Genomic DNA, 19215 nt, shown 5'->3' with positions numbered 1-19215 from the left:
CAATGCAATTAGAAATGGTAAACATGACATTGTAAGAGACACTACTGTTACTCAAAAGATTATACAAACCTGTAAGGAAATAAATTGGCCAATTCATAAGAAATGAATATATTCTTAGATACATATTACCAAAACAGAATCAAGAGATACAAAAACCCTGAATAATCCAATAATAGGCAATGAAACTGAAGCAGTAATCAAAAACTCAAGTAATTAAGAAAAACTGGTGCTCAGATGGACTAACTGCTGACTTCTAGCTGGGGAGAGCTCACATCAGTACTCGTTATCCTCTTGGGTGAAATTGAAAGGGAAGGAGTACTCCGAAAGTCATTCCTGGAAGCCAACATTACCAACAGTCCAAAAACCAGATATGGGTCCAATCAAAATGAGAACTATAGGTCAATGTTTTAAAGATGTATGGATACTAAAATCCTCAAAAAGACATTGGCGAACAGAATGCAACAAATCATTAAAAAATCATACAACATGACCAAGTAAGCTTAATTCCAATAATATGCTTCAGCATACACAAATCAAGAAAGGTAATATATCACATAAAACAGAATCAAGGACAGGAAAACCTATGATCATTTCAATAGACTTAGAAAACAGCTGGACAAAATCCAACATTCATTCATGTAAAAACACAGAAGAAAATAGATGTAGAAGGACATTATCTCAATCTGATAAAAGCCATGTACATAACAAACTTCCTGCCCACATTATATTAAATGGAGAAAATCATAAAATCTTTCATCTAAAATCAGAAGCAAGATAAGGATGCCTACTATCATCACTACTGTTTAAGATAGTATTCAAAATATTAGCAAGAGCAATCAAGCAAAAGAAATAAATAAATGATATGTGTAGCAAAGGAAGAAGTCAAATTGTCATTTGCAGATGATATGATTCTCTACATGGAAGACTAAAAAAAAAAAATCCACCAAAAGACTTCTAGAATTAATAATCAAATTCAGCAAGATAGCAAGAGACAAAATTAATACTCAAAAATCAACAGTGTTTGGGGCCGGGGATTTAGCTCAGTGGTTCCGGCACCTGCCTCGCAAGTGCAAGGTCCCAAGTTTGATCCCCGGTACCAAAAAAAAAAAAAAAAAAAAAATTCAACAGTGTTTCTCTACACCAATAAAAACTAAATGAGAAAGAAATTAGGGAAAAAATTACATTTACACTAGCACCAAGAAAAGTCAAGTACTTAAGAATTAACTTGGCTAAGGAAGTGGAAAACTCCTACAATGAAAACTATAGTGTTCTGAAAAAGGAGACGAAATGTGACATCAGAAAATGGAAAGATGTCCCTTAATTCTGGATAATCAAAACCAATACAGTCAATATGGCCATACTTCAAAAACTGATATACAGATTTAAAACACTCCTTGTCAAAATACCAGCAGCATTCTCCACAGAGCTGGAGAAAACTATCCTGAAATTCACATGGAAGAAGAGGAGACACAGAATAGGAATAGCAAACTTGGTGAACAATACTAAAGTGGAAGCCATCGCAGTACCAGATCTGGAGTTATATCACAAGGCAGCAGTGATAAAAACAGCATGGCAGGATTTGAAGTCAGCAATCAAAAATCAAGAGCATTTCTGTACAATGGTAACAAACTCACCAAGAGGGAAATAAGGAAAAAGTACTTTTCACAACAGCATAAAAAGGAAATACTTAGGAATTAACCTAAGCAAGGAAGTGAAAATCCTCTACAACAAAAATTTTAGTACTCTGAAGAAGGAGGTTAAAGAGGATAGCAGAAAATGGAAAGATATCTCCTGTTCCAGGACAGGCAGAACCAATACAGTCAAGATGGCCATACTTCCAAAACTCTTCTACAGATTTAATCCAATCCAAATCCAAATACCAATAGCATCCTTTACAGAACTGAAGAAAGAAGTCTTAAAATTCATATGGATCCAGAAAAGAACTAGAATAGGAAAAGAAATTCTGGGCAATAAGTGCATGGCAGGAGGTATCACAATCCCAGATTTTAAGTTATCCTACAAAGCTACAGTGACAAACAAAGCTTGGTACTGGGCGGGGGGGGGGGGGCAAGCAGACTTGTAGATCCATGGAATGGGAGAGAAGATGCAGAATCTCCAGGCACACTCAGCTACACTGTCTTTGGCAAAGGGGCCAAATCCTTTCACTGAAGGAAAGATAGCCTCTTTAACAAATGGTGCTGGGAAAATGGAATATCCACATGCCCATGATTGAACACAAGCACCCATATCTCTCATCATGAACTGAAGTAAAATCAAAATACATCTAACACATAAATATTAGAACAGAAACAATCTGCTAGAAGACAAAATAGATAAAACGCTCAGAGATGTAGAAGTAGGTGAAGAATTATTGAACAAACCCCACTTGCACATGAATTAATAGCAAGAATGAACAAATGAAATCACATCAAATTAAAAAATTTCTGCACAGCAAAGGAAACCACAAACAGAATGAAGACAACTTACAACTTGAGAAAAAATTTTCAGTTACTCTTTAGAAAAATGTCTAATATTCAGAATATACGAAGAACTCAAAAAAAATCAGACACCCAAATTTAGAGACCCAGTCCATAAATGGACATCCAAAATGAATAGACACTTCTCAGATGAAGAAGTACAAAGAACAAATAAATATAAGAAAGATCTTCAACATCACTGATCATTTGAAAAATACAAATTAAAACAACACTGAGATTCCATCTCACTGCAGAAAGAATGGCTGCTATCAAGAAATCAGCCAATAACAAATGCTGGTGAGGCTGTGGGGTAAAAAGGACTCTTCTTCATTGTTGGTGGGAGTGCAAACTGATACAACCACTATGGTAATCAGTAGGGAGATCCTCAGAAAAGTAAAAATGGAAATTCCATTTGACCCACCTATTCTCCTTCTGGGGATCTTCTCAAAACAAAAACTTCATACCACAGGGGTGTATGCACACACCTATATTTAGAACAGCACAATTCATTATAGCTATATCATAGAAGGAGCCCTTATGTCCATCAACAGGTGAATGGGTAAAGAAAATGTGGTATTTATACAGAAAGGAGCACTACTTTGCTGTAAGGAAAGATAAACTTAAGGCATGTGCATGAAAATGGATGCACCTTGAGACCATAATGTTAAGACAGACGCACAAGTTTAAACATTGTGTGGTTTCTCTTATATGAAAAGCTCAATATATGCATAAAGTGTGAAATAAATGACAGTTAATAGAAAAGAAAAAAGAAAAAGAGAGGAAAAAAGCTATTGTAATCCAGCACGGACAATGTTTTTAAATGTGTACCTTGATTTAGTAAAATTGTCTTATATGTTTTATGTCTTTTTTGATCTATAAGTCTGGTTGTAAATTTCTATATATAATAATTCATCTCATAAATATTTATATGATAAGTGAATCTGATGCTCACAAAATAAAAGGAGGGTGGAAGAAAGGAGAAAAGAAAAAAATTGAGACGTGTTATGTATATTTACTCATCCCTACAATGCATGTAATCATCATTTACTGCAAATATGTACTAATAAAAATTAAGAAGTAAAAAAGAAAACATACAAACAAATGACAAAACAACATGATTCTGGCATAAAAACAAATATGTGAATCAATGGAACAGAGTAAAGGATGCAGATACAACTCCAATATAGATACTTGATCTTTGACAAATGAGCCAAAAACATGTATCGGAGGAAAGATAACCTTGTTTAAAAAAATGGCACTTGGAAAACCAGCTATCCACATACAGAAGCTTGAATCTAGAGCCACACATCTTATCTGTACTAAATTAAACTCAAAGTGGATCAAAGACCTACACGGTAAAACAGGAACACTTGATCTGCTGGAAGATAAAGTAAATACAACTCTTGAACTCATAGGCATAGGACAGAACCCTGGTTTCATAAGAAATAGCACCAAGAATCAACATTTACCCTTCTGGATAACTTTCTTAACTTCAAGAATTTCTGCTGCGTTTCTTCCTTACTGTGTGGTGTGTAACACCAGAGTAGGTCCTTCTAATTACTCTCAGCCTAGGGGACATTTTATTCTTTTTTTTTAAATAAACATATAAAATCACAGGCAATATAGGGTCACAGAACCGAGACCAGAGTGGGGAAGACTTTTTTTTTTCCCCATTAAGTTTATTGGTACATTTTCGGTATAAAATATAGTTACATTCATCACTGGGATATTGTACCTTTACATGAGTATCTTGGTTCTTATTTTTTTCCTCTTCCCCTGCCCTCCCTTCACCCCTTCAACCCTTCCCTATTTGCAAAGACTTTGTTTACATTTTTTTCCTTTTCTCATATTTTTCCCTTTTTTCCTTTCCCCTACCCCTCCCACTTCCCCTGCTCCTTTAGACCTTTACTTCCTGTTACACAATATCAATTATACATTTTTTAAATTACAATATCAAGACCTAGGAGACATTACCACAGATTTTATAGAATTTAAAAGGATATAGAAAGCATATTTCAAAAATCTGTTTTGAAACAAATTTGACAACTTCTAAGAAGTACCTTGGAAGACAAATTCATGAAACTAACTCTGGAGGAAAAATAAAATTTGAATAGCACCTATTAAAGAAAGTATATTCCTAGCTTGAAAACCTACCTAGATGACAACAGCAGGCTCGTATACATTTTAACTGATAAATTATATCAAACATCTAAAGTAGAAAAAAAAGGAACACTTCTCCCCTCATTTTAGGAAATCAACATTGTGCTAATCTTAAAACTGGATAAAGATAATAGAAGAAAAAAGTATGAACATAGATAGAAATTTGCTTAACAAAACAAAGTATTAGAAGTCAGATCTGGCAGGATGTAGAAAGTGGTTTTATTATAGGGATGGCAGCGTTGGTTCAGCATTGGAAGATCCACCCCCCAAAGTCATCATTTAAACAGAGGAAAGGAAAAAGTCATATGATCCTGTCACTAGTTGGAGAAAAAGTATTGGACTAAATTCCACAGCTGTTCATGGTAAGAGCTACCAGGAGACTAGAAGTAGAACAGAACCTTCTCAACAGATCAAAGACATGTAGCCCATATTTCCAGCGAGAATGCCTTACATAGATGAAGAAGATACAATGCTTTCTCCTTAAGGTGGGGAACAAGGGCAGATATGCTTATTCTTCATCTGTCCATTAAACTTTGAAACCTAGGCCCCACCAAAATAGTCTGGCAATAAAATGACACAATTAGGATAAGATTGGCAAGGTCACAACAAAATCTTTATACATAGATGAAATGATCATCTACAGAGAAAATACTAAGAAATCTCTAGGAGCTCTGAGAACTTGCATTTGAATTTCGCAAGATTAGAAAACACAAGGTATATATAAAAATTCAGGTCTGTGTATACTTGCTATAAATGAAGAATTGGATATTGAAATTTAAAAGTTATGTAGGAGTACAAAGGACCTAGAAAAGTTAAAAACAAAAACAAAAACAGTGTTGGAAGACGTTTAGTACCAAATTTTAAGACTTCTTCTAAAGCTACAGTAATCAAGGCAGTGTTGGTGTAAGGAAAGACATATAGATCATTGGAATAAAACAGAGAATCTAGAAATAGAACCACACATATATGGTCCTCTGAGTTTTGAAAGATTATTTAACATTAGCATTTTATAGAATATAAGCTCAATTCAAGAGCTGAGGAAGAGATAGTGTTTTCAGCAAATGGCACTAGAGAACATCTGGTATCCATATATAAAAAATTAACCTCAACCCTTTTTTTCCGTACATGAAAATAACTTGAAGGGATCTATGAAGGTAAATATGAAAGTCTAAAGGTATAAAACTTTAAGAGGAAGAAATTATTAGGGAAAAGTTTATGAATTCAGGGTAGGCGAGAACTACCTAGTATACAAAAGACAAGATGTATAAAAGAAAAAAATTGATAAATGAGATTCCATCAAAATTTAGAACTTTAAATGACATCGTTACAATGAAAAGTAGTCCTTAAACAGACCATATTTACAATGCATATAACCTATGACCAGAATCTATAAAGAATTCTTAGAGCTCATTAATAGACAACCCAATTAAAATGTAGACATAAGAAGATGATAAATAGCCAGTACAGCACAAGGAATGGTGTGCAACTCTAGAATCAGAAAAATACTAATCAGTACAATAATAAGATTGAATCGTACACTCATTAGGGAGATGAAGTTAAAAGTTTTAAAAACCTTGTCGTGACTTTTCCTTTTTGTTGGATTCTCTCCCTTTGCATTTAATTTGTCATGCCCAGTGGATTCATTCTGCTGGGTTTCCTGGGGTTGTGATCCTCATTGTCTTTTCCTAGGGTATTGTCTAAAATTTTTTGGAGTGCCGGTTTGATGTTCGTGAAGTTCCCGAGGTGCTCTTTATCATGAAAGTATCTTATTTCTCCATCAATTTTGAAAGATAGTTTTGCAGGGTACATCAATCTGGGTTGGAGGCTATTTTCCTTTAGAGCTTGAAATACATAACTCCAAGCTCTTCTTGGCTTGAGGGTTTACATTGAGAAGTCTGCTGTGATTCTGATGGGCTTTCCCTTTTACGTGATTTGTTTCTTTTCTCTCATTGCTTGTAGAATTTTGTTCTTCTGTTGGATTTCTGGAATCCTAACTATTATATGCCTATGTGTAGATTTTTTTTTTGATCAAGGCTAGTTGGAGTCCTATATGCCTCACTTATCTGTATGTCAAGTTCTTTTCCCCTCCTTGTGAAGTTTTCTGCCATCGCTTCTGTGAACAGTTTTTTTATGTCATCTGCACTCTCTCCTCTTTCTTCATTGACTCCAATCAGTCTTATGTTGTTCTTTGCATTGTCTAGCAGCTGCTGGATTGATGTCTCATGTTCCTTTACAATTTTAAAGCAATTTTTCTTTTCCTGGTCACTGATTGCAATCTTTTCTTCTATATCTGAAATTCTATCCTCACATTGGTTCTTCTGATACACAGACTTTCGATGGAGTTTTTAATCTCCTGGAAATCTGTTTGCATCTGTTTTATGGATTCCATTTGTTTCCTATGTTGAGATTCCATCATGTTCCTCAGCTCCTCTATTTTTTTACCTGTGTCCTCTCTAGATTTATTAATCATGTCTTACACCAGGAGCAAAATCCTTGCTGTCACCTGAGAAATTATCTCTGGTTTCATTTTTCCCAGATCCTCTTTTGTTGCCAGTTGAGAGAGTCCAGGTGGTTGAGTATCAGATTGTTCCATCTCATTTCCCTTTGGGGTTGCTGTAGGTGATCCAGAAGTCTGTTTTTGAGACTTGTTTATGTGTCTTCTCATTTTCACGGGGGTGGGGTGCTTCTGGCACCCACCCAGATCACCTTCTCTGCCCTAGGAGCTTGGGATGGTGGTGGGGGAGCTTCCTTCTGGGTCCTGGGACTGGCTCACCCTCTCTGCCTTAGGAGCTTGGGATGGCAGCGGGGGAACTTGCTTCTGGGTGCTGGGACTGGCTCAGCTTCTCTGCCCTAGGAGCTTGGGATGGCAGTGGGGGAGCTTCCTTCTGGGTTCCAGGAGCAGCTCAGCTTCTCTGCCCTAGGAGCTCTACATCTTATACTTTAAGACTTTTTTGTTCTGCTTTACTCTGATTATGAATCATTTTATTGTGAGATTTTAGCATTTGCCTTTATTTTAATTGTCTTCCATAGAGAAAAGAGAAGAAAACTATTTTTCCTTCTTTTATTCTCAGAAGGAAAGAGAAGAATATGTCACACAAGGAGGGAAGAGTAAGGGAAGGGAGAGATAAGGGATAGAAAAAGAATTAAGATGTGTTATGCACATTTACCAACTCACCACATGAATGACATCACTATCTATTGGAATCATGTACTACTAATAATAACAATTGAAAAAATAAGTCAATTCACCAAGAGACTGGAAAGTCCTATGTGATAGCAAGGTCTTATCTAAGTAATTCCCACACAATCCTGTTTTTATGGGATGCCTCTAGGGAGAATCAAGGTTTTATACTTGATGCGCATAGGTGGCCTTGTCAGATAACAGAAGGAGGAAAGGGCACACACTGCAGATGAAGACTTTCTCCCAAGGAGGACCACAAGTCATAACAGTTGGAAAGATTGGCGGGCTTCAGCACCAAGAAATAAAACATTGAAAAATGTCAGAGGAAATCTGCACAATTCCAAAAGGCATCTCAGTTTAGTTACTAGAGCAGTGTAGGATTCTTCGGGGAACATGGCTGTGTGTCCATGACAGATTGCATGGCCTACAGGATAATGGCACAAGTTCTGGAGATGGAGAAGTTGGTTTAAAATTGTGGTTAGTCACCTACCAGTTGTGTAGCTTGGACAAATTACTGATTTGTGCATCGATTTACCAGTTTGCCCGATTTGTCATTCTGTTTTGACAAATATTAAATACTACAGTACATGTTAATGTTCAATTAGAGCAACACCTGTCATATTAGTGTTTGTCTACCAAATAAATGAACACAAGTGGCTGTAGTATTTTGTCCTTAATGTACTCTTGTCTCTCTTCCTAAGCCTTTTGCCTGAGCATTACACAGAATGGAGACCTCTTTCCCCGTCCCCCCTTTTTTGTTTTTCTGGTACCAGGGATTGAACTCAGGACCTTGTACTTGCCAGGCAGGTACAGCACCACTGAGCTACATCCCTGCCCCTTTGCTCCATTATTGCATAGTGTTTTGTAGCAATTATTTCAGGAAGATTAGGAGGAACGCATGGGGCACATGAGAATCTGCTGCACAGACAGGATAGCTACAATAGCACTCACCTACCATGAAAAGGAGAAGCGCTCTAGGGAGATCTGCTGCACAACCCATTTCTCTTGAGTTAACATCAACAGAGCTGAAGCAAAGATGTGTGCCACCACTTTGAATTTCCAAATTGACTCGGGGAAAAAATATCTCCATGAGAAACCAGGCCACTTTGCTATGAAGGGCAAGGGTCCTAAACATCATTAACGTTGTCATTGTCCAAACCACTGCATCCTCATCTTTATGCTGATGAAACCTGTGATTTGGTATTCATATACATAAAGCAACTTCTATTTAAAAATTTTACAGATATACCAGAATAGAAAATAGGAAAGCTATTGGAGAGAGAGAGAATTTAAAAAAAAAAAAAACAACCCAAAAATACTTTCATAGATTAAAAATTGTCCTTTTAAAACAATCATCACAATACATAGAAATTGGAATTGGAAATTTCACTTGAAAAATTATAAACTGTAAACAATACCAATCATAAAAATTCCTTCACCAAAGGTCCTGTTTCAACTTCAAATAATTTAGACATACATGTAGTAGATCATGAGAATTTTTTCTTGAGAGTAAGGTTGCTGAGGTTTTCACTCGCACACTGTTAGATGGAGTTTTCTCTGATGCTCTCACACATTCTTTCATTTTAACAGTAGAGTGGAAGTAGGCAGTGACACACTGACCTTACGAAGGGAAAGAACTTCAGTTACTTCAATTTTGGCCTTCTTTGTGTTCTTTGTGCTCCAAATTCTCTGTACTATGCAGATACAGAAATCTCTTTCAGAAAACATTTTGGAAATCTCTCTCTCTTTTTGTTTCTCCAACTACAATTAATGTTGTTGAAAGTATTAATTCACTGTTTTTAAAAAAATTTTATCTCAATTACTGCTTACACACATAGGTTTCAAGCGAGGTTTTTCTCTAGTGCAGTTCTTTTCTGTATAAAATTATTATTTGATTATATGATGAGTTTGATAGTGATGCCGTTAAAATATCACAAACTAAGTGACATCAACAACAGAAACTCTTTTTCTTATAGTTCTGGAGGCTGGAAGTCCATGGTCAAGGTCAGTTTCTTCTGAGGCCTCTCTTTGGCCTGAAGATGTTGCCTTCTCCCTGTGTCCTTACGTGGTCTTGTGTGTGTGTGTTTCTTAATCTTCTCTTTTTACAAGGACATCAGATGAATTGGATTAGGACCTACCTATTTGACCTCATTTCACCATAATTAGCTCTTTACAAAGCTTGTCTTCAAATACAGTCTTGTTCTGAGGTATAGGGGGTTAGGACTGCAACATTTGAATTGGGGAGGGGCACAATTTAGGACACAACCAAAGAGTTATTTACAAAAGTTGTAAAATATGCTAGGCCCGACACTGTTGGATTTGCCATTTTTCCTAGGTTGTTCTCTTAAACAGGAAAGTTTCCTCAGAGTTAATTTTCCTCAACGCCAAACTCTTTCTTCTAGTCAGCCTGTTCTTGATTTTGTGCCACAACAATGCAAGACTCAGTCTGTCCCCGTGGGCAATGATCTGCTCCTCAGAAGGACAGCTGCTGCGGCTGCTGAGACGGGTCAGGTGGCATCTTCCGAACTGTGTAACCTTGAGCAAAGAAAAGTAGCAAACCATTCCAGGCCTCAGCTTTCTGAGGGGGAAAATGAAGCTGATTCATTGGGCAGTAACAGTAGCCACTGTCCGGTAGGAACAGCAGCCACTGTTCTAGCTGAGCAGGAAAGAGGGAACAGGAACCCAATAGCACAAGGTGTACTGCTAACCCTGAGAGGGACCGCTCCGTGCGAGCCTCTGTCGGCGATCGGGCTCTTTACAGCGTTTCCTGGAGGGCTCTGAGGGGGCGTTGAAGAAATGGCTGCTGCCCTGTCTTCTGCGTCCTCTGCAGCCTGCGGACGTGTCCGCCTCACTTGTCGTCCGCGGCTGAGTGAAAGGAGACCTGCATTTCTCTAAGACGTTGGCGGCTAGCTGGAAGCTCGGTACCTGTCAGAGCTCCATCACCAGCCGCGCTGAAGAGCGAATGGGGTCCGCGGAGCTCTCCACCGACCATGATGTCTCCAAGCGCTCATTCAGAAGGAAGGCAGCCCGGGTGGGCCTAGCTCGCCTCCTGCAGCCAGGAAGGGAGGCAGCAAACGGTCCCGTAAAAACAGGCTTGACATATGAGCCAGGGAAAAAAGGGGAGCCAACCAACCAAACAGCAGAGAAGAACATGCTGAGGCTTCTTTATTTCGTTTGGACGCCTGCTGTGTGCCACTTATTATTGCTTTATTAATTGTTTGAGACTTGTCAAAGGAATCCAAAATAAAATATTATCAAGTACTTGAAAAATTTCAAGCTTAGATAGATTTTACTGCTTCTTTTGCTTCCTAAAATGTTATATGTGACCTAGTTTGTCATGGGGAGAAATAAAAGAAATGAATTGTTTCCATAGGTGAATTTCACGTGTATTTATTATCTTTTCAAGCTGGACCTATTCATGTATTCAGGTGTGTAAGGTATGAACTAGATGAGGGAGGAGTACACACTTCAGAGACTCCATACGCATGTGCTAAATATCAATTCATTGTAATTTATAGTAAAAGAACTCTGTAATTAGAAACAGATGAGAAAGGCACTAAATTGTTTTAGGAATAATTCTTGGGTTCACTGAACTGACAAGGAAAACACCATTTCAAGCTATCAAATAAATCTCCGAGTTTTCTAAATAAAGCTCTGTTTCTATATGAATTATGCATTACCTGCAGGACTTCATTTAATATGTTATGCACTTGTTCCTTCTGGACATTTCCATAAGACCTTATCCAAATGAAAGGTTGTACAGTTTTTAAAGAAAAAAGTTAATAAGAAATAACCCTCTAAATATTCACAAGAGAAAGAATTTATGCACCAAATATGAATTATATGTTGCAATTTGCATTGTGAATATTTAAAATATTTTATTCAGCAATTCTATCAGTATAACCAATCATTAGGAGTCTATATAATAAACATATCAATAAACTATTTTTTCCTCTCAAAGGAAAAAGATTATGAGATAAAAACAATAATGAGAGTGAGTTTATTTTTATTAAACACACAAATGGTAGTATTTTAAAGTGTTCCAGTGTTCAGTTTAATTTTATATAATATAAATTATTTAGAATTTTCACTAATACTAAATTTCTATATAGAAAACAACATAAACGTCTATATTTTAAGTAAGTTCTAGTTATCCTGTAAGTTTCTAATAAAATTAAAATCTCAAAGATTCCTTTGCACATATTATTTTTCTCATCATTTTTCCTCATTCCTCAGTAATCATTAATGTACTGTATATTTGGGAAGAGATGAAATATCTTCAATTAAGTAAATGAAAGATTTATGTGTCTTTAACTCAATTTGTCCTAAGTATTCATGTTTGTTCTTTTGCCTTAGTTATTTTTGCAAGTATTTATTACTAATTTCACCAAATCTAGAATATTAAAAAAAAAACTATCCAGATAGGTATCATAGCTAATGCCTAGCTAAGTATTTCATCTAAAAATACAGAGCTCTGTAATTAGGATCCTGAGTGTCCTCATTGGGCTCTTGTGCAAAAGGCTTGGTCCCCAGTCCATGGTGCTACTGGATGGAGCTGGTGGAACTTTTAAGAGGTGGAGCCTAGTGAAGAGAAGTTAGATGACCAGAGGATCCCCTTGAAGGGAACGTTGAGAACCTAACCTTACTCCTCCCTTATTCTTTGCTTTCCCATCACCATGTTCTGAGTATCGTTGCTCCACCACGTGTTTCAACCGTGATGTATTACACTGCCACAAGTCCGAAGACAACTGAGCCAAGTGACTGTGGATTGAAGACTCTGAAAGTATGAGCAGAAGTAAACCTTTCTTCTTTGTAAATTCATTATCTCAAGTATTTTGTCACCATGACAAAAAGCAGACTGACACACAGAGGAACTAATCAAATTATGGTGTCTTTTGTTAGTGAATAGGTCCTTAACATAGAAAGTATGGCTCTAGCTCTGTAAGAGTGATGGGTAAGATTCTCTGTTTTGGCTACAGGATGTAAGCTCATGCTCAGTAAGAAAGATCCCAAGTTCCTACTCTGAAAGTTTAACTGCCACCTTTCAGTAGGAAATTCACACTGAAATGAGCACCAACAATGGCATGAGCACTGGTCTCCAGAGATTGCAGTTCGATACAAAGCCAGAAATGACTGAAACAAAAGGAGTTTCTGAATCTGAGCAACCAGAATCATGACTAGAAGCATTCCAGAATCAAGTTTTCTCTGTTGTTTTCAAAAAACAGTGCTTATTAATTATCTTTAACTGAAAATCTATTCAGATCTCAGTGCCCAAAACTCTGAAAATGTGAAAGCACCAAAATAGTAGGAATTTTGAAATATATTACCTATACCCATCAAGCAATAATATCCTAGATTGGACTGACTTCTCTGTTGTGCAGAGAATAATTTATAAAAACTTAATGCTTTTCTCATTTCAACATGTAGAAAATTGAGGGGAAAATATTGATAATGGGCAACACCATGTGTGTGGAACAAGAAGTATACACAAATCTCTATACCTTCTTCTCACACTTCCTGTATACCTACAACTCCTCAAAAAATAAAGTTTGTTAAAAAATCATTTCCTTTTAATCTCTTGAAGACTGTCTTAATGGACTATCTAAAAAGATTATTATGATTATTCATCTGTATTGCCACAAGTATAGTGTTTGGCTTATTGTATCTCTAAGATCATGAGTGTCTATTTGTTTGTGTGTTTGTGTGTGTGTCATGAACTTCTTATTGTCAAAAAATAAGAACACAAAGAAAAAGACAATGAGAGGTAGCATAATATAACTGGGTCCCCAACCCCCAGGTCTGATACAAGTCTCTGGCTTGTTATGAAGCAGGGCCTGAAGAAGATGGTAAGAAGCAGCTGTATTTACAGCCCCTCCCCATGGTTCCCATGACAACCTGATCTCTCCTTACTGTGAGATCAGTTGTGGGATTATATTCTCATAGGAGTGCAAACCCTACCGTCAACTAAACATGTGAGAAACTTAAGATGTGTGCTTCTTATGACAGTCTAAAGGCTAATGACCTAAGGTGGAGCTGAGACCATAATGCTAGCAGTGTACAGCCGTTGCAAATACAGATCAGCATTAACAGAGAGGTTTGACTGCACAGAGACTATAATAAATCAATTTCTTTAGAATTAGGGGCTTGTCCTGGGTTACATGATTCCTAAGAAGCAAACCCAGTAATAGAGCCTGGGATTGTCTGATGCCAAACCTGAAGTTATGAATGTTTTGAAGAAATGTTAGTGAAAAATAAATACATAAAGGAATAAAATCACAAAATAAAGAGAATATCATGTTCAAAGTGGTCTTGGTGATCTTTTAATTTCTTAAAAATATCTACAGAAAATCATTTCCCTGAATGATAGCTATTAGATATTTCCAAGTAAAAAATAACATCCAGGCTCCATAAGACAGCTATATAAATAGGGAATAAAATTAGATGCACACTCAGTTTTTAGAATTTTGAAATTATAATCAGTAAATATTTCACCATATATTACAACAGTTACATATAATAGTCACTCTATTTTTTGTGTATTTGTACATCAATAAATCTTTTGCTTTTATTTTTATCTGGACAAATGGACTGACAGCTGTCTTTCTGTTCCCTACTGTTTTTAAAAATTGTATATCAGAAAAATGATACCTTTGAATAGACACAAAGTTACCTTATTGCTTCATTACTGTTATATTTATTAGCATTGCTTTATTGTCTATAGCAGCTGGTACAATGTACTGATACATTAGAATATATTTAGAGAACAATTACTTCTTTACAATTTATAAATTTAACCTAACATTATACTTTAAGATATGCCTATTTCTTAGTACTTAAAATTTAATATCAAGTAAAAACATATTAAGGGATGCATTACATTAATTTGATCCTTTTAAATTAATAAACAAAAAAGTAAAGATAGTTTGAGAGAAAAATTTTTTAAAGATTATGTAAAAATCAAAGGGCCTACTCTGGATTATGAAAAGTAAGGAAATGCTAGAAATCTTTTTCCTGTTCTTCAAATACATTTATTTCAGATTTCTAAATAAAACATTCAATAGGACTCAAAATTTGAGCAACAGGGTCTTAGCAGAGAGAAAAGGCAATGCCCAATCCATCTTTTAGTATGCATTATTTTTGGTTATGCTAATATGTAAAGCACATAATCATGTACATTGCTACTTATGCCTCAAATACAAATATATATTTATATGTGTTAATATACATATATGAAAGTAAAAATAGGACAAAATATTTTTCTTATAGAATTTTATTTCAATATATAGATAATGATTTTACGTCATGCCAACATAATGAAGATATGGAAAAATGAGGCAATACCCCCCTCCAACAAAATAAAACTATATAGAAGAGCTGAGAAGAAATGAATGGAAATTTAAACAGTGGAGATAGCAGGAAAAAATACCAATTTGTAAGGACAAGACGAGGCACAAAATCTGAGATCACACTGAAGACCACAGAACTTATGAAAGATATGATTTGAGTCCATGAATTAGGAAATTAGCAAGGGAAATATAGAATTAATCATGGGAATAAATCCTTAAAAAAATAAACTCCTAGCTCAGTCACTATAGACCAGTGTGACATTTTACTGGGCAGAAGGAACTTAAAGTATCAGGGCCAGGAGAGAGCTAGTATGCTGCAGAGCAGAAGGCAGGGTGAACAAAGCTGGAGGAGGTAATGGAAGGAGAAAAACAAGTTCCACTGGCATTGCCTCTTCTGTGGTAGATGGAACTGGGGTTTACCCCTGAAAGACTTAGAGTCGACAGTGAGAGGAGGACATGCCCGGAGATGAAGGGCATGGAAAGCCAAGGAAAGCAATGTCCAGTCTTTCCACAAGTGCCAGGAATATTGTAGCCTGGTGAAAGCTCATGGTGTGTTATGAATATTATGTTATGTGTTTAAAAGCATGTCTTCTAAATAAATTCTACAAAGATTCTTTGTAGAAACTTGTCTTTAAGTATATGTTCCATAAGTGTTATTTAATGGAGTGCTACACTCAAGGTAAAGGACAAACCTATTCAGTAATGGCATTGAATCAGTGGCTCTGTCATTCTACTCAGATTACATCAGGCAGCTAAATCTGGATGCTTGCATTTCCTCTCCAAATTGTCACTTTAGCAAAGCCCAGAATTAGACATGATTTAGTGTCAGGACTTGAATCATTTACGATAACTCTTCCTCACAGTTTGCAAAAGGTTTATTATACTCTTTCCTTAAAGATTCGGGAACTTTGGACAGGTTGCAAAGACTTAATCAATTTCAGATCCTTCATTTTGCCTGTAAAGAAAATGAATGTGCTAGAAAAGAAATAAACCACTGAAGTAACATAACGAATCAATAAAGGGGGCAAGGGAACAGGAAGACAGTCAGGGCTCTGGAGTCTGAATCCTGAACTATTTTTGCATGGATCTAAGTACAAGATAAGAAAATGATGAGCAAATCCATAGCTTATTTTCTTTAAACCAGATTTAGACAAATATGTGCTTGAGGACAGGAATGAGAAGCAAGGGCCAAACAAGGGAGACATTTTGTGAATATTTTGCTTGTTTTACAGAGCTTCCATCAGGCGCCTAATTAATTTCCTTTGAACCAAATGATTAACATGGAGACTCCTGCTATCAAAGTATTTTCTAAGATTGGTTATTAAGGCCCTGGACAGATACTTTGATGTGACAGGATTGGTAAATTATAAACACTTTATAGATATATTTTTATTTACTTAAATATTATACTCCAGTGATAAAGAGTTCATTATTATGTTTTTTAAAACCATATACATGAAAACAGTGTATTCTTAAATAATAAAAACTAATATCCCATAAGCTTGTATGTGAGCTGTTTGAGCAATATAAAATGTTTCTCAAAAACAAATTTATTTTGAGATTCTCAAATCTCATTAACATAAACTATTGTTTAACATTGTGACAGAGCTCAAATTTTATTTGAAATACATTTATTCCACATGTCAGACATGGCAACTAGGCACTAGGTCAACATAAACAAAAGGAGGCCTAGTCCATTTCTGAATTTCTCTGAGAAACACTTTAAGGCTGATGAGTAAACTGGCTGGGCTATCAGCAGCATGTTTGGGAGAGCAAGCAAGAATGTGTATTTTCAAAAAGTTACCTAAAGAAAATTTGGTCTTTACACAAACACACACACAATGGAGTACTACTCTGTCATAAAGAATGATAAACTTCACTCATTTGTGGGAAAATGGAAGCACCTTGAGACCATAATGTTCAGTGAAATAAATTAGACACACAAGGTCAAATATTGCATGGTTTCTTTTATATGATAAACCCAACATAGAAAGAGCAAAATAAAAGAAAGGTAATAGAAAATAGGAAGATCTATCTTTTGTAAAAAGAAAGAGAATTAAGCGGTGAGGTGAGAGGGAAGGAAGGGAGAAGAAGGGTTGCAAGAACACCTGAGATGTGGAGTTTGATCATTACACACTACAAAGTGTACTGATAAAAATAAGCATGGAAAAAAGTCTTTTAATAATGTATAGCATTGTGGATAAGTTCTAAAGAACAACCTTCTCAAGAAAGTGGAAACTCAATAAGATTTGGAAAATTGTCAGTCCTTTAATATAGCTGATTAACCAATGACCCTTTTCCTACTTTATATATAATTCCCTCACAATGAATTCTCAATCAGCCTATTCCAAATAATGCTCTATGGTACCTGTCTTTGGCTCTTCTGATCAAACATCATTGACCAGTTTAACCAGTCCCTTGTTACATCATCGCTTAAACAAAGACTCTTCAAAAACAATTGGTGCCTTGCTCTTTACTTTCACACCAGATGGATTTTAGCTAAAGATCATGATGTTTTTAAACTCTTTTACTTACTTTGAAGTTTCCTTTTTGGAAATCAATGGGATAAACTGTGGGACAAAACTCCCTTGCCTCTCATGCCACAAAAATTTAAAGAAGAAATATTGTTTAATACATAAGGCTATAGAACAGTTGATAATTGATACACAACAGCAACAGCTATCTGCTGTATATTCACTCATTTTGTTGTAAGGGTTTGCAATTTTTACAGGTTACGTTTGATTGGACTCAACTATGATATATTATTTAGGTGATTAACTATCTGGGTTAGGATACAGAAGTGATTCTTTTAGAGTATTTGAAAGTTTTATTCTCTAAAATTATTTCTTTCTCAGGAAGGAAGTTATATTTTCCTCTAGTAGTAACATGGAAAATGTAGAAGATGAAAATCGTCGTAATCATTCATTTCTTTGGCAGAAGAAATTATGAATACAGTCTGTCCTTTTTTGAATACAATTATGTCATCTTTTAGAAAAGCTTGTCTTCAAGAAGAAAATAAAAAATACTCTAGCTAAAATGTATATTTTGTAGCTATATATGTATTTTTTTACTTATGAAAGCACTATTTTCTTACAGTATGTCTTAGTTACTTTTCTCCTTGAGGAGGGAAAATACCCAACACCCAAAGTTAAAGGAGCAAATGTTTATTTAGCTCACAGTTTTAGGGGTTTCAGCCAATAATTAGCTGGGTCCAAGGCAGTGGAATGGCAGAGGAGAAACAGTTCATGGTGGGCAGAAGCCAGGAAGGAAGCAAAGTAGTAAGGAGGCAAGCAGCAAGCAGCCACAGTAGCCCTTTTCCTGTCCCTCATATTCTATCCAGGTTATATACTCTTAGGGTAGAGAGCACTCATACCCAGGATGGGGCTTCTCATTATCCACATTCAGAACTATGCCAACCCAATCAGTGGACTAATTTAGTAATCACACACCCTAAATCCCAGAATCATATACTCTAGATCCAGCCACCTTTTAAAAAGCCCCATCTATGACCAGATGAGGGTTTGGGGGGACATCTAGACACAAGCACCACACAGTAGGCATAAAATCTGTACCCTGTAAGTGCTTTCATAAGGTGCCAGGGGAAGTATGGTCATATACTTCTGGAGCACCATAAAGGAATCGCCCTTCCCCATAGCATCATCTGCAAGAGCTTTACTTCTGCCCATGTTTCTACAAAACAAATAAAAAGAAAGAAATTTTAAAACCCAGAAAGGACTTAACTAAATAAAAGTACTTTCTATTTGCAAAATTTTTAAAAGAGGCTTAAGCATATGAATCAAAACTAGCAATCTAGTGGATATGACATTGATCTACAGTCTATTTGTCATCCAGATATTGGAGTGATTGCTCTTGCTACACTTGTTACTATCAGAATGATAGCAGTTCTTTTTAATGATAGTGGTTTTATTAAACCATGCATGATTTCTTGCCATGTGACAAGAGCTCAGAAACAAGATGTCTAGCCGAGGTTAATAGCTGGTTTATGGTCTCCAGGAAGGCTATTTCATGGAGGTTTTATAACCACAGACAT

This window comes from Heterocephalus glaber, unplaced genomic scaffold (genome assembly GCF_053883595.1).
Source record: "Heterocephalus glaber isolate CG9 unplaced genomic scaffold, H.glaber_assembly_v1.0 deba00001737, whole genome shotgun sequence".
Taxonomy (NCBI): domain Eukaryota; kingdom Metazoa; phylum Chordata; class Mammalia; order Rodentia; family Bathyergidae; genus Heterocephalus; species Heterocephalus glaber.
This window is presented reverse-complemented; position numbering follows the sequence as displayed.